Source organism: Mauremys reevesii, linkage group 9 (assembly GCF_016161935.1).
Source record: "Mauremys reevesii isolate NIE-2019 linkage group 9, ASM1616193v1, whole genome shotgun sequence".
NCBI classification, from domain to species: Eukaryota; Metazoa; Chordata; order Testudines; family Geoemydidae; genus Mauremys; species Mauremys reevesii.
This window is the reverse complement of record NC_052631.1, coordinates 32844821-32862497: the sequence shown is the minus strand read 5'-3', so window position 1 is coordinate 32862497 and position 17677 is coordinate 32844821. Positions and strand designations below refer to the sequence as shown.

The following is a 17677-nucleotide window of genomic DNA, read 5'->3' as shown; positions in this document are numbered from 1 at the left end:
TCAAATGCACCAGGAAGAGCGTATTCACCTATAGGTATCTGATTACCAGATTGACTAACTGGAAGAACTTCAAATTTCAGCAATAAAAATCAGAGGGCTGGAGGCTGATTTATCAGGAAAGGTTAATGAGTTAAATAATGCGCAAAGTATAGCTTGCATAAGCAACAACTGGGATAGGAGAGAAGACAAAGTACCAGCCTACGCACAAAAAGTTTAAACACAAATGAGGAAGAGGATTTATTTAGCTTAATAAAAAGGAGATAACTAGAAATAATGGGATGAAGTTAAGGAATTGGGAAATTTAGGCAGCACCTCAGGGGAAGCTTCCTGACAATGAGAACAATTATTCAGTGAAATAATCTAAATGTTGAAGGCCCATTACTGGGCACATTTAAACAGATAAAAACAGTAGTAAAAGTACAATAGCAAACAATCCTGTGTGCACAAGGGGACTGAACAGAAGACTGGAGAATACCTGGAGCAATTAATTGGTTATTGCATTGTCTGACATTTGAATTCTAGGAAATCCAGTATTGTAAACCCAGGCTCTCTCTTGCTGGTCAAAGCTATAATACCACACACACCCTAGTAAAAAAAAAAAAAAAAAAAGCAACTCTGCAGATTGATGAAAATTTGACACTTAATCCAAAGAATAAATCATCACACAAAAACTGAGCAGTTTCTCCGTGGCCAGAAACATACTAGTGTAACTCCTGCTTGCTTGGTGTGGCGCTGTCCCCCTCTAGTGGCACCTAGCCCAGCTAGAGATTGACGAGTCTACTACAGCCTTGGCTTAGGGCTACAGTAGAACCTCAGAGTTACGAACACCTTGGGAATGGAGGTTGTTCGTAACTCTGAAATGCTCATAACTCTGAACAAAACATTATGGCTATTCTTTCAAAAGTTACAACTGAACATTGACTTAATACAACTTTACAATGCAGAAGAAAAATGCTGCTTTCCTTTTATTTTTTAGTAGTTTACATTTAACACAATACTCTACTGTATTTTCCTTTTTTTTCCCCAGTCTCTGCTGATGATGATTGTGTACTTCCGGTTCCAAATGAGGTGTGTGGTTGACTGGTCAGTTTGTAACTCGAAGGCTTTTAGCTCATGCCCTAGAGGTTCATACACTAAGTTTCAAAGGTCACAGGTTTGATCCCGCCTGCTGACGACCAGGGTCTGATAGCGTTACACTAGGGCTGCCACCCATCTTGAAATACACAGGGCAGTTTGTCCTGCATCCTAGAAGGACAGCTGAAGAGGTTCAAATTCATTTTGGGCCTTCTGACAATGTATTACGATAATATTAAATACTAATGTGATGATACAAGATTAGCAGGCAAGTCATGAGACATAAATAGCTCTGCCATTATCAGTGCTTTTAAAGAATGTGTAGTAACACAGTTGAGAAAATAGAATAAAAATAATATTTTTATTTCACAAGGCAAACAGAAATAAACAAAAACTTTCTGTAATGACTTAAGATTTCTGTAAAGGAAATCTTCCTCGCAGGGTATATATCATTCTCTGCACTTTTCAAGGTATAAAGATAGCAGAGACAGGTAGGGTGACCAGATGTCCCGATTTTATAGGGACAGTCCCGATTTTTGGACCTTGTTCTTACATATGCTCCTATTACCCCCCATCCCATCATGATTTTTCACATTTGCTGTCTGGTCACCCTAGGGACAGGCAATAGACTCAGTTTGGATTGTAAAAATGACCAGACAATGAAGAGGAAAGTAGATGGCTCAGCCAACAGGCTATAGAATCTTTTAACTTGATGTGGCTGGTTCAAACCCACCATATGCCAGAAATCATTACTGTCCAGCAGTTGTTCTGACTGTGGTGTGTTACATGGTGGTTTCAATCCAGTTCCTGACAGAGATGTGTCTCTCTTATTAAAACCACTGCTACTGTTGAAACTAATTGGCATCCTTGCTGCTGGTCTCAAAAGAGAAGTCAGCATGGTCAGGGCTAAGGTACAACTGCCAGGCAATGTGGGAAAGTCAGAACTTCTGCTCATACTATCACACTTCAGGGCTGTCATGAGCACTAAATCTGTAAGAAAAAACAAACAAAAATAGAAGGATATTGTTGATAATTTACCAGGCCAGACGGCTGACCATAGGTATCCCTAGAGGTCTTTAAAAAGCACTAATCCTAAGCAAACTGCCTCCAGGCAGTAAAGAATAAAGCAAGGCCATAAAATGTATAAAATGTAAAATTAAAAAAAACCCTGTAAACTTGCTTAGAACAGCTTACGGTTCTGAACTAAATTGGGGATTTTCTTATATTTAACTGTTGTGGGAAAAGGAGGAGGGGCAAATGTGCTGCAAATATATATTTACCGGCTGGATATAATGAACCAGGGCTGTAATTTAAAGCAAAAAATACAAATAAGCTGAAGACTCAACCATTATTTTGTTTCTACTGAAATCAGTGACAAAAACGTCCATCAACTTCTATGGTGCTGAACAGGAGACCTAGACTTGAGTTTGCCTTTCAATCCTTTTTTCCCCTCCAAACAGATAGGATTCTATCAACCAAAAGGAAATAAAAAGCAAATATGTCAGCTCGGATGGCTTTTTTTCTGTTCCTAAAATCTCTCATGTCCTTAAAACAAAGAGAAAAATTAACACATGCTACAGAAATGCACACTTTTGCCAATTTACCAATCATCATAGCACACTGAAAGTATGTAGCAACTTTTTTTTTCAGTCAGAGAATATTAGAAATAACTTTCCTTACAGTCAGTCACTTAACAGGAAGTGATTTTTAGACATTCAAACATTTGTGTTTTCCAAAAGAATTTGTAAAATCCACACATTGTTAGTAACGGGGCTCCAAGCAGTTCTTCATGAACATTAATTACTTGTTTAGTGCAATGGTTTGATATACAGCTAATTCTCACACATTGTCTAAATTATTTTTCTTTTCTTCAGCTAGTGAAAGACAGCACAGATTGCTGATCAATGGAAATAGAAAACCTTGATTAAAAAAAAGTCACCAAGTATTATTAAGACAGTTCTCTGAAGACCATAAAAAGCAGAAGAGCAATGTTAGAATTAGTGAAGATAACCTCTTAGCGCCTTCCTGCTATTTCTATGCAAAGATGTTCTGGAATAAAATGCTACTATGTATACGCAAACTGAGATGTTCTTAATATATGAAAATAATGTCATAAACCTGAAGCTATTAATTTCTGATAGCTAAAGGCTATCGTTTATCATTGGCATCTAACAGTGAATGATGGCTTTTAAAGTCAGTTCCATTTCTCCCCAGAGATTGAATTGGCTAAATCATGTATTAATGTGTCAAGGGCTGACATTTTTCAATTAACATAATGAGTTTTTAGAGGTTTAGGCCATATGAATCCTCTATTTGTGCATGCTCTTTTGCCAATTTGAACAAAGTGGAGCATTCTCTAATGTTTGTGTCTTTACTTAAACTGATCATTATTAAAGTTCCGAAATTAATCACACAAACAACATCTAGTTCCAAACATACCATGAATAAGCTTCTACAACACAGAGAAAGAAACCACTGGGCTCACTGGAGATGACTCAAAACATACAGACTTTGGAGACCATACAAGGTAGAGATTATCTAGCAAGAATTACATGTACCAAATGCCTCACCTCCTCAGACTTCAACTAAACGCTTTCAGTGGATGCATTTACAAAAGAGTTCTTTACTAAGATCTAAGCTACAGAGAGTCTACCTAAGTCCTATATATTACGTAGATAGAGGCTCACAGTGTTTGAGGTCTGGCTTATTTGTGAAAGGAGGAACAGAGAAAAACAAACAAAGCCACATTTACATAAAGCGAGGTGAACTTGCAGCAATGCAGACATCCCTTGCTTCTGGAAACTCTCCTTTGATTCTCAAGTTTGGGAAGCAATGGGTGTGAATCCTCTGCCACTTCCATAGGGAAATGAACAAATCCCCTCCATCAACATAACATTTGTGAGGAAATTCCATGAATAGAACTTAGTTTACCAGACATACAGGACTATTCCATGTAAGGGAACATCAGGTCTTCAGATATTAACATCTCATGTAGCACCAATACTATAGGGGAAGCTGGTATCAACCCTGCATTTAAGTTGCCTAATGGTTTACATTATAAAGGATTCTTGTGACATTTTCTTTGAGAAGGTCTCACACATCCATTATTTGAAGCAGACCTTTAATATTTAGCAGAAGTAATATTGAGGTAGGGAAGTGCCTTTGCTTTGTCCCATGAAATTCCATTCAGCTTTTGCTGAAACAAACTGTCAAAAATTGCCATTTCCCTTCTGTCACATGTGCTCTTCAGGAAAATTTTATCAGCACATCGAAATAATAACTAAACACAAACATTCTAAGGCTGAGCTCATGCCGACACAAAAGCAGCAACAGCAGAAGCAGCAACAGTAATAGGAATGCCTGGCAGCTGACAGAGTAACTGTAGCTCTGTAGACAAGTGGGGAGAGGAGCGAGAAGAGTTGGGACCCACCCCAGGACCCAGCAGTCCATTTTGGGCCCCAGCACCCGCCTTCTGGGATATCAGCCTTTTCCTGCTGCCAGCTAAAGTACTTAATCCTGAGTTCAATAGGTCATAATCTGTGATACAATGCTGATGGTTCAGGGTTCAAACCCTAGTGATGATGCATGATGAGAGGGGATGTTGCAGTTGCACATAATAGAATGTGGTTTTTACCTTTTTTTCTTTAAGAAAACTAGAAAATTACAGTTTTTTTCCTATGTTAAAAGATTATTATTTAGGTTATGAAGTCAAACTCCAAAGTTAGGAAATACCAAATGTATGATTGCCCATGCAACCTTAATTCATATCCTTTGTATTTATACATTATTGTACCGTCTTTAGTTACATAATCAAATACTATTCACACACACACACACAGGACCCCTGCCTTATTATGTGTATAGGATGGACACACAAGGTAGAATTAGGATTGTGTGGGCAACCATAAATCTGGTATTTCCTAGCTTTTGAGTGTTTGACATTGCAACTTAAATAATAGTCCTATCATGTGGGGTGTGAGGTTGTATGCCATATAACATGGAGTGTAGCACAAGCTCTGTTAGGATTATATAGAATCTGAGAGGCAGATACAGGGACATGTGTTTCCCGGAAAGTTTGAAATAACATAAGGAAGAGTATACTAAAGTTTCACAGAGCCACATCTATCATGCAGTCTTCAATTTTCCAACTCTGTAAAACATTTGAGATTCTTGAAAAATGCACAGAATGAGTCAAATTTAAGTATTAAGTTCAATTGGCACGGAGAGCACTCAGTACCATGTAGGACTGGACACTATGCCAAAGCAAATAGGACAGAATTACCCAAGAGAGCCAGAAACACAGCAGTGTTCTCATTTGGTTGCTATAAGCTGCATTTGACTACTCTTCCAAATGACGGAAAGAGGTTCCCTACTAAGTGACAGGCCAAGGAATCTGCCAATATAGGACATTATTTTCTCTCTAATGTTGGCACACACACATGCTATACCAGTATGGCTCAGTAGGTAGCAATCTCACCTTTGGGCCCATACCAGGATTTAGGCTTACAGCCAATGCTGATAATGCTATATTGTATAATTAGGAATGCACACTGTGCAAAAGTATTCTCCTTTGAATGAGACACTAAATCAAAATCCTTCTTAACTACTTTTCAGTTGCTGTTCACTTGGAAGAAAAAACACCCAACAGCTGTTTCAGAAAAAAGTAGATCACTCCACCAGGTTCCTGGTCGAATATTCCCTCAGGTGAGATAGGTGCTAAATGTGAAAAGCCAGTTTTGAGGTATTATTGAGCATATATTGACTTCTTTTTGCTTACGCAGTGATTGCACTGCATAAATTATCAGATATTTTAAGATGCTTTCTCCCCACAGAACAACATCACTATGTACCAAATACCAGCATGCAACCAAACTGGTAATGTTGCACATGGTATATAGGTTGTAGTGGTGCTTTCCCCATCCACAAGGTAGTATGGCTAATGTATCTGCATAGCTGTAGATACACCAACACTACCTCTACACCTCCCATGTCCAGGTCCCCAAATCTTTTCCTTCCTCTCCACAACAGAACCATACCAGTTCTAATACACTATGGCCCTCCACAGAGATAGAGGAGGTCTCAGGATTTGGTCCTGTGAGAAATGGTTCACTGTAACTGTAATTCTATTTTGCATATTGTAATTCCTTGGAACAATCTGGACCTTCATTCTACTTCAGTTAAAAAAAAAACACTCTGAGAAGCAATAAAAACACTGCAGTTTCACTATACAGCAGTGCCAGGAAAAGCCCTGAGGGTCCATCTGTAAGAGTCGCATCCCTTGAACCTAGATTTGTTTAGTTGTTTTAATATTTGGAATGTGAAGTCCACTTCACACAAATCAAATTTGAGCAATCAGGTTCTATATGGAACAAGAGCAGTGGGGAGAGAGTGGTGAAATTCATCTCCAAACCTTTTACGAGACATGACTCTGTCAATCAACCCACATCTTCTGGCCACTTCCTCCAGCGTATCGGCTGGAATAGCAATGGATGCATGTCTACATGATATTGAAGGCCATTGAATCCATATAAATGTAGACCCCACAGCCTAACCCATGTTTAACCCTAACTCCTGCTCCCAACCTAACCCATTTTTACTCTCCATGATGACCTGTGAACTTCTGCTATAAAGCCACAGGCTTTGATGGACTCTGAAACAACTAGAACACTTTCAATTTTGAAAATAAATAACAATGTTCAACCTCTACGTATGCAAAAGCTACACCCAAAACTAGCTGGGATTTTATCAGTCTTAGTAGCCTCAGTAGACCATATAATTTTAATATACCTATGAAAAATACAGACAAAGTACACCGAGTAAAACTTCATGAAACTCCAGAAAATCAAAAGTATCAGACTAATTGGTTAGAATGTTAGCCAGATCTGGCCAAGCTTCAGATTTTACCCTAACATTTGACTTGACCTCATTTGCCTTTAGCTGATAAAAATCACTAGAAATCAAAAGAGAGAGTGATTTGCCAGCTAAGTGTACAGAGCATAATCACGCATAAATACTTCCCGAAATAGACCTAACATTTAAAAAAAACATTTCACAATACAGTACCACTTGGAACAGTTAAAACTAACTCTAAATGACATTGCATTATTTACAGAGCAAAGTCAAACTATTGCAACATTTTTATTTTTCAAATAAAACCCCTAAATAGAGGTAACAGTCAGAAGCAGAAAATAGCATGGAAGCCTTAACATCTGCTTTCAGATAGGATTTACCATCCAGACCCTCTTCCAAAGATTTGTTCAAAGCCTGGTCCAGTATGAAAATTAACGATTGATTATAACAGAGAAAATAAAAGATCTGGAGCCCAATTCTCCACTGCCCTGTACTTTATATAGCCACGACAGGAAGGGTGGTCCTGTGGTCAGGGCACCAATTTGGAACTTGAGAGATCTGATTTCAATTATCTGCTCTACCACAGACTTCCTATGTGACTTTAGTCTCCCTGTACCTCAGTACTTTCCTACTTCATAGGAGCATTGTGAGGATAAGTACAATAAAAATTGTGGGTGCTCAAATAATGGGATAATTGGGGCCACATACTGTGCAAACTGAGGGACACTACTTTGATTTGCAAGCTTTCGCACACACTTTCCACAAGGATAAACAACCACATAAAGTGCAAGCCAGTTGAGAATCAAGCCCATAGTGTCATCCTGGTAGTACTGACTGCGTAAATTGTTGGTTAACAGGAAACATTGGTTTGCCATTCTTATAACTGTTACCTATCTGTCCCAAAGCAGTTCCTCTATGCACATGTAATAGACTAGCTACATATATCTGCTATATGCCTCTGGGTTAATTTACCCCTATAGAATATGGTCCTCGAGTCTTTTAAGAATCTTCCCCCTTCCCCTCAGTTACTTACAGTGCTTGTGCAACTAATCTGGCTTGTCCTGATAAAGCAAGCAATGGGAATCTAGCCATGCAGCTTCTTTATCTGTAAAGTCCCTAATGAAAATAACTGTTCGTTTAATGAAATTACACTGTTACCTGTCAACACCTCCTTGTAGGAATTCGAGGGTGACTGTGGTTGTGGCTGAAAATGATTTTATACAGTATTGTTAACTGTGATATGGTAACTGCTCTACACCACCACCTTTAACAAATTCTTCTCAAATTTTGCATTCAGAATATTATTTTGCTACACAGACAGTAAGTGTACCATACTATGTTGACACTGTGAAGACTAGGTCTTAACTTTTCATAAAGCAGATGTTTTATCTGTTATTTCATTCAGGTGCTCTATTAAGTTTTATTTCGCTCCTCTACTTACACATATGGTATATATTATGACTTTCATAAAGGAAACGGAGCATGCTGGGAGAAAACTCTGCTGAGCTTTCATGTTAAAGAACAATTGTCCCCTGAGCACAGAAGCAACAGACATTTCATGGCAATTTTCATTTCTTGACTGTATGATTCTATTTAAATGCATCATAATAAGTACCTAGTCTATGCTCTGGATATGACTTAATAAATTAAACACGGTAGCAGCTTGTGACATGTCCTTGGAGATCAGAGAGTTTAAGTTTCAGATGAATCTGTTAATTAAAGGTGTTAGTGATTATAACTGCACTGTAGAGGCAGTTTCCATATATCAGTTAATAATACTGTCTGCAGGATAATGAACCAATGGGCTAACAAACCCCAGAAGCTCAGTGGCTCTGTGTCAATGAAGAACAGGCAGAGCATTTTGAATCTGAAGTTTTTCAGTAAATTTACATTATGAGCTAAATGGCTGATTTCATGTTTTGCAATCTGAACTCTCCTTGGCCCTTGTAACATTCACAAAGCTCAAATATCATTTAGTGCCAAAAGTTTGTTTATCTCATTTCTGATTGAAAGTTTTTCTTTAGGATCCTTCATGTTTCCCATTTGCTTGAAACTCTTCAATGTATGTGTTGTTTTAACCCATGCAGTTTCACCGTTGAACTTCTGGCTTTCATATCTAAACTACAAAAGTATTGCTTTATGCGTCTCCATAATCTCTCTGAAAACTAACGTTTCCCGAATAATTTATGACAAAGGACTTTTTTCTTTACAGAAAATCCCAATATAATTTTCAAATTGTCAGTGTAATTCCCCAGGGAAGCACTTTCTGCAGATTCACCCCTGCTTGGTCAACACTATAAAGTAGAATAACAGTGTAAAAGACCCAAAAAAAGCCAGTTATCCTAGAAGGGGGATGTAACAAATCCACATGCACATTACCCTGCCAGCTAAACCACACACGTAGCTTCATGGACAACTCAGTACCTGTGGCTCCCAAAACACACCTTTGCCATGTGCGCTAAAGGAGAATCACCTCAGGTGTAAGTAGCATTACAGCCACCACTGGCAACATGATCCAGTGGTGGCTCATGATTTTTTTTTGGACACGTGAGGAACAAACTACAAAATGGTTATTTCCAATCCCACCCACTGTAAAATTTAATAGCTATTAAAAACCTATAGTAAGCACCTGGCAGGCCCAGCAGCTAGAACCGCGACCACTGCCATGGCTACCTGGGCTGGTGCGAGGGGGGAACATGAGCTGGGCCCATGTCTCAACGGTGGCTCCTCACGCGCACACACTGGGGTCCACCCCATAGGGGAGTGAGGTGCAAAAGAAATGGCTTGCTACATCTTTCCTTCAACAGTTTTAATCAAAAAACAGAAAACCAAAAAATGTTCTGTTTTTGGCAACTGAAAATTTTTGAACAAAATTTTGATGGGTTTGGCCAAAATTTCTCCTTTCAGTTGCCAAAAAAAAAGTTTTTGGTTTTGTATATCATATTTTTCAATTTTTTGACAAATCCCTAAAAACTTAAATCAGACATGGACATTTCCCACAGAAATTTCCAGTTGGATTAAAAACTCATTCTTAGTATAAAAAATAACATTTTGAATAACAAGTTTTGACCAGTTCTACTGCCAGGCAGATGGAGTTCATTCCACCACCACCACCACTTATGCTGCTGGGTGGCTGATGATGATTAAACTTGGGGGGAGGGATAGCTCAGTGGTTTGAGCATTAGTCTGCTAAACCCAGGGTTGTGAGTTCAATCCTTGAGGAGGCCACTTAGGGATCTGGGGCAAAAATTGGTCCTGCTAGTGAAGGCAGGGGGCTGGACTCAATGACCTTTCAAGGTCCCTTCCAGTTCTAGGAGATTGGTATATCTCCAGTTATTACCTTTAAACTTACAACAAGGTGCTCAAAGCTTTGTTTGGGTGTTCTTTTAACATTTATATCTAAAGAAACACAAATTAACAAACAGACCTAGCTGTATGGTGATCCATATTCTGCACTGCCATGAAGTCACTGACATCACAATGTCTTTAAATTACTACTCTTCTGCAGGCCCTGAAACTTTTTTTTTCCTGACAACTGTTAGAGAGGTGGAGTGGTTGAAGAGCCCCCAACTAGCCTCTTCCACTATGTATTTATGCCTACTTTTCACTGTGACAGAGAAGACTTAATGTGGCAACAGAGCTTATCAACATTCCCATAAGTATTTCTTAAGTGGTTACCTCCTCTGAAGCAAGTGGACTTCTAGTTACTAAAGTCTCATACATCATCCTGTCATAAACCTAAGAGCTAGTTATCTCAAAAAAATGTTAATGTTCAGTTAAGGTGGCTTTAAATATCAAGCGCTTTAAAAATCAGGGAAATGACCAGTTAAACTTGCTCAATCTTGCTCGTTAATCCTTCCGCATAATAACATGTAGATAAACTTGCATGCAAAACACTACAGAGGAAATATTTCAGAGATAAAATGGTTCCATAAGATAGATCATCCAGGGCAGCACACCAAGGTCCATAAAGACTGGTAGATCTCTTCGCAAGATTGGAACCACAGGCTGAATCCTGCCTGCAGCAACACATGTGCAACTTTCACTACCTTTTGTGGGATTGAGGAAAATTCCTCCCTCAAATACATGTATTCAATTCCAGGGGCCAAGTTTTTCCTCTCAGTTAGACCAGTATAAACCTAGAGTAACTCTATGGACTTCAGTGAACCAATGTGGACTTACACCAACGTAACCAAGATCAGAATATGGCCCAAAAGGAGTTACATACACAAAGATAAGGAAAAGTTTATCCTCAGGCCCAACAAGGAAAACAACATAACACCACTGGACATCACATACAGCCCCCAGCTAAAATCTCTCCAGCACATCATCAATGATCTACAACCTATCGTGGAAAATGATCCCCCACTCTCCCAGGCCTTGGGAGGCAGGCCAATCCTTGCTTACAGACAGCCCCCCAACCTGAAGCAAATACTCACCACAGAAACACTAACCCAGGAACCAATCCCTGTAACAAACCCCGTTGCCTTCTCTGTCCCCGTATCTACTCTAGTGACACCATCATAGGACCCAACCACATCAGCCACACCATCAGGAGCTCATTCACCTGCACATCTACTAATGTAATATATACCATCGTGTGCCAGCAATGCCCCTCTGCCATGTACATGGGCCAAACCAGACAACCTCTAAGTAAAAGGATAAATGGACACAACTCAGACATCAGGAACGGTAACATACAAAAGCCAGTAGGAGAACACTTCAATCTCCCTGGACACTCAATAACAGATTTAAAAGTAGCCATCCTTCAACAACAAAATCTTCAAAAACAGACTGCAAAGAGAAACTGCAGAGCTACAATTCATTTGCAAACTTAACACCATCAATTTGGGCTTGAATAAGGACTGGGAGTGGCTGGCTCACTACCAGGGCTTTGGAGCTGTGCTCCGGCACCGCTCCAGCTCCAGGCAAAAACCTGCAGCTCCACTGCTCCAGAGCTGCTCCGGGCTCCACTCCAAAGCCCTGCTCACTACAAAAGCGCTTTCCCTCTCTTGGTATTGACACCTCCTCATCAATTATTGGGATTGGACCACATCCACTCTGACTGAATTGGCCTTCAACACTGGTTCTCCATTTATAAGGTAACTCCCTTCTCTTCATGTGCCAATATATATTTATGCCTGCATCTGTAATTTTCACTCCATGCACCTGAAGAAGTGGGTTTTTTACCCCTGAAAACTTATGCCCAAATAAGTCTGTTAGTCTTTAAGGTGCCACCGGACTCCTCATTGTTTTTGTGGATACAGACTAACACGGCCACCCCTCTGATACTTTATCCTCAAGTGAACACAACCACATCCATAACTCAGTTGATAAAGTTTTAACTCAGACATTATTACTTCTGAAACTCTCTAGATTGATACAACAGTGGCTATTGAAATGCCAAACCGCATTCATTTAATTTATCTTGGAAAGCTTCACATACATGTAGAAAAAAAGCCTCAAACCATAACAGAAACAAAAGGTCAGCCTGTTACTTTCAGAATAAATGTAGTAAACTTCAGAGCAAACAAGTTAAAGACATTTCCATGTAGAACATTGCCTATTGTATAGTGGGTGTTTTAACAATACTGTACAATGGGGTCAGCATTTCTTTTGATAAGAAGAAATACAAATACTACACTAGATAAGACAGCCTGGTAAATCCCCTCTGAAGAACATTTAAAATATTTACTTGTTTCTCATAACTAGTTGGCAGTGAGCTGCTCCAAAGTAAAGTTTCTAAAAACAGAGTTTAGGTTATTAAACCTTAGCACACATAGTACAATTCAGTTATCCACAAAACACTCATACTACACACTCATCCTCATGAACCTCCCCACAACTCCTAATCCATTCCTCTCCCTGAAGAAGGGACGTAGCCACAGCTTATATGCAGATTCTCCTCTAATCAACCCACAAAAATTACAGTAACTCATCACTTAAAGTCGTCCCAGTTAATGTTTCGTTGTTATGTTGCTGATCAATTAGGGAAAGTGCTCGTTTAAAGTTGTGCAATGCTCCCCTCTAACGTAATTTGGCAGCCGCCTGCTTTGTCCACTGCTTGCAGGAAGAGCAGCCCGTTGCAGCTAACTGGTGGGGGCTTGGAACCAGGGTGGATCAGCAGCCCCCCTATCAGAACCCCCTGTCAGCTCCCTGCTCCCCTAAGCTCCCTGTGCAGCAGCTGCCCAGCAGGTTAGCAATTGCCAGCAGTTCAACTGTCCCTCCCCCAACTGCCATGTGCTGCTCTTGCCCTCTGCCTTGGAGCTGCTCCCCGAGACTCCTGCTTGCTGTGCGGGGGGGGGGGGTGTTGTAGAGTGTGAGAGTTAACCCTTGAGGGCTAAGTCAATTGCTAGTTCATCATTTAGCAGTAAGGCATTCCCTGGGAAATATCCCATCCTCTGACTCCTCCACTTCAACCAAGCTTCACAATCATCATCACTGTGTACTAGTATTAAATTGATTGTTTAAAACTTACTCTGTGTGTGTGTGTGTGTGTGTGTGTGTGTGTGTGTGTGTATATATATATATATAAAGAGAGAGAGAGAGAGAGAGAGAGAGTCTTTTGTCTGGTGAAAAAAAATTCCCTGGAACCTAACCCCTTCATTAACATTAATTCTTATAGGGAAATTGGATTTGCTTAACATCATTTCGCTTAAAGTCGCATTTTTCAGGAACATAACTACAACATTAAGTGAGGAGTTACTGTACTGTGTTTTCCCACTGCTGGTTTCCAACCTGGGCTCAAGTCTGCAAGATCAGGCAATCAGGGAGTGCTAGTCCAATCATGAGGAAAAAAACTAAAGATGTAGTTTATCTCTGTGACGTTCCCCTGGTGTTATCTGGACTGGTGCTCTGCTAGGTCACTCCAATCCTTGAGTCTGGGAGCCAGCCTTACCCTGCTCTGCTGTGAGAACCCCCACTCCCAGGCTGTTCATGCACAGCTTCTGGCATGTAAGCTGCTCTCGCTTGCAGGTAGCTGGATGACACTAGCCAATATATCCGGTCCCAGACGTAACCCGCAGTATTCAGTTATGCCCGCTGGATGCTGGCATGAGTTCATGAGGTCCTTACAGACCTGGACAACCAAAGCATTCACAAGACTGACACACAACAGGATGCCATGTTGCTCAGTTTTCACCACAGTGACTACAGTGGAAGAGTCCAAGGACAGGAGGACCACATGACCACAAAACTTCAAAAAACAAAGAGACAGAACTGAATGCTAGGATTTTCTAATAGCTCACATTGGCAGGTTTGTATCTTTATTCAAGCAACCTTATAAATATATGATATTCACTTCCTCTATATTCTGGGAATAAAAAATAAAAGGTTGCCCTTTAGAAATGTCATGTGTTTTACACTAAGACTAAGCTTCAGGGTTCTTTAATTATAAAACAATAAAAATAAGATCAAAATGAAAATACAAGAAATACTTCCTAGCCGTTCTTTATAAATAGGTGAAGCTGAACACTGTCATCTCACTATTGTACAATAAAAGTTAATAAGATTCAGAGACATATCTCCATGCACTGAGATAAGATTAAACTCCTAAATGTGTGTGAGCTGAGTAGTTCAACATACATTTATCAAAGAGAACTGACTGGTTTTATAGAAAATAAAATCCATCCTTTGGAACTCTGCACCTGATGTTCCATCAACAAAACATGAAAAAGAACTAGGAGCTCCGCCTCCTCCATAATCAGAACCACATTTTTAAGAAAGGCAATTTATCAGAGGTTTTCAACAAGTTTAGATAATGTATTCCAATGGCCACAGTTATACTGATTTATTAAAGGCAATCTTTCACTGGAAGGTATTCTCTGCAAAGAGAAGTCAGGTACTATAATCACAAACCTGATGTTTGGCACAAACTCATGGCCAAACCTGCCCAGGGCCTGCTTTCTATGAGTCTAGATTGGTGTTTTCCCAGAAATACCAGAACAAAATGAAAAGTGGAATATAAACAAATGTGCTGGCCATTAATGTCATTTTCATTTGAGGGAGCAGTGGAAGATCTCCACATCCCTCTTCACTTTCCACCTACCCACCTTCCCATGCACAGTCTTACAAATAAAAGAGGTGAATTCCAAACCCTGAAACTGGAAAGCACATAGGTGTTAAACATGCAATTTTTAATTATTATTACATTTCAGGATCTAATTCTGATGTGGGCATGACCCAGGAACCCATGCGGAGATCACGGCAGGATTGTGGCCTTGGTAACAAGCTTTTTATACCAATACAAAAAAAATGTGGCACTGCTAATTTCTCTTTCTTTTTTTCCCTCTCCTCTCCTGCTCCCAGTTGCCCTGCGCTCTGGTCACAGCCCATTGAAGGATTTTCCACACAAAGTTCAGATTTAAAGAGAGTATTGTAAGCACTCTCCCTGCAAGATGCTCCATCCCTACAGAGCAGAGTTCCCTCCTCTGTTTCCAGCTTCTCTTACCTGACAAGAAATGGCAGAGGCTCACACTTTGTGGTGACCATGGGAAAAGCCGGGAGTCCACATCAGCTGTGAAGGAAGTATGTTTAACTCCTTAAAAAGCCAAAGTGCCATGAGAAGACCCCAGTGACTCTAAAGCAGTGGTTCCCAAACTTGTTCCGCCGCTTGTGCAGGGAAAGCCCCTGGCGGGCCGGGCCAGGTTGTTTACCTGCCACGTCCGCAGGTTTGGCCGATCGTGGCTCCCAGTGGCCGCAATTTGCTGCTCCAGGCCAATGGGAGCTGCTAGAAGCAGCGCGGGCCGAGAGACATACTGGTCACCGCTTCCAGCAGTTCATATTGGCCTGGAACAGTGAACTGCGGCCACTGGGAACCACAAACCGTCGAACCTGCGGACGCGGCAGGTAAACAAACCGGCCTGGCCCGCCAGGGGCCTTCCCTGCACAAGCAGCGGAACAAGTTTGGGAACCACTGCTCTAAAGGGTTGGGAGGGTAAGAAGAAGGCCATCTCCGGTGGGTGGTGTGCGGGCAGAGAAAAAAGGCTAGAATCCTCTGACCCCACCTGACCTTCAAATAGTTCCACTAGTGGCTTTGATGTACCACTGTTGTGGGAGCCAGGGTCTTAAGCAAATCTCCTCCAGCAGACCAACTAGAGGACTTGAGAAGGGTCAGAGTCAAAGCCCCCACCTCCAACAAGGAATCAACAAGCCTTTTATCTCTGTGGGATACTCTGACTTGAGAGCAAGTGCAAAGGCGGTTCAGAAAGTGTCTGCATCATCATGGGGATCACTGCTGGGTAGCTTTTTGATTATCTACCAAAAAAATCAGCTCTCCATCACTATTTAGCTACATTTCACGCCACTCTGGCAGTCCATTTCAGTGGAATGCAGTGAAGCTTATTTTTATTATCAAAGATTTATTCAAACAAATAGCATCCAGCTCAGTGGTCCCTTGCAGTCTAATTATAGAGTAGACTTAAAAGTCACATTTTCAAAATCTCATTTCTTCTGATTCTAATCCAAACAACTAAGTACAGCTGTGAAAATGAAGCCTGTCAAGATTTCGATTGTACAGATCCACTTAAAAACACTGAAAGAGACTCAGGCTGCTACATTGTTTTAATCACATTTATTGATATTCATAATTATCTCCCTGAAAATTCTCATAGAGCAGCAGGTAGCATTAAAAAAGACATTAATGTTGATTTAACATCATGCAGTGATGCTGGTATGGACAGCATAGAAAGCAGTAATAACTTTGGGGAGTATGGTCGGGGTGCTGGAGGTGCAGCAGCACCCCCCAGCTTGAAGTGGTTACCATCGTTACAGGGTTTAGTTTTGTTCAATGGCTTTCACTGCCCCTACTACAAAAACTGTTCCAACGCCACTATGTGGGGCACGAAAGCAGAAAATATTACAAACCGAAATCTCTCGCTATGTTTACATATTATACTTACAAGCCTGATTCACCTCTGCCTTATTCTAGTTGTATATAAGGAAGTCAGTGGAGTTCCATGGCATAATACTAGAGTAATACAGAGAGAAATTATATATAAAAATTTTACACAGGCACAGTATAAAGACTTAAAGACAAAGAAATTTTATGTTTGTTTGGGTCACTGGTGATAGCCAGGAAGTGCTCGAAATCTTGTGAAAAAGCCAGGAACGGATCTTGTAGTACATAAGAACAGCCATACTGGGTCAGACCAAAGATCCTGCTAGCCCAGTATTCTGTCTTCCAACAGTGGCCAATGCCAGGTGCCCCAGAGGGAATGAACAGAGCAGGGAATCATCAAGTGATCCATCCCTTGTTGCCCATTCCCAGTTTCTGGCAAACAGAGGCTAGGGACACCATCCTTGCCCATTCTGGCAAAAATATGAAGTAAAATATGAAGAGACTTTCTTGGAATAGTACATCAGATATATTGAGCAAACTATCCACATGCAATCTGTAGGGCAATATTTATATCGGCATTTATACTGGATGCAAATACATATTACATTGGATTTATCTTTAAAGACGCAGTATACAGCAGGGAGCAAAAAGGCTGAAATGATTAAGGCAGGACTAGAGAGAGGAGTTGCAGGTTCTAGTTCCACAAAATTCTTACATGAACCCAGACTTTAGGGGTCATTCCTAAAAAGTGCATTGGAGACAATGGGAGAGTTGGATGTTCAGAAGTTGTCAAAATCAGGGCCTTAATTTCGCTGTGACTCAATTTCCCTATCTGTGAAATAGGAATAACACTTCACTACCTGCCCTCACTAACACCTCTGTGAAGTAAATTCAGTCGTGTTCATAAAACACTTT

At 40.5% G+C, this 17677-nt stretch overlaps 1 protein-coding gene across 5 annotated transcripts in view; it reads right to left on the bottom strand.

Annotated features, from left to right (window-relative positions):
• Window positions 1-17677, bottom strand: part of PID1 (phosphotyrosine interaction domain containing 1) — a 179357-nt gene that overhangs the window by 120981 nt on the left and 40699 nt on the right. Inside the window, exon 1 of one of the 5 annotated variants that reach the window (XM_039489102.1) lies at window positions 16824-16842. The exons of the other annotated variants lie outside the window; for them this stretch is intronic. The gene's annotated coding sequence lies outside the window, so the exon portion shown is untranslated. Of the gene's footprint in view, window positions 1-16823; window positions 16843-17677 lie in introns of those variants that run through there. 5 annotated transcript variants of the gene reach the window in all.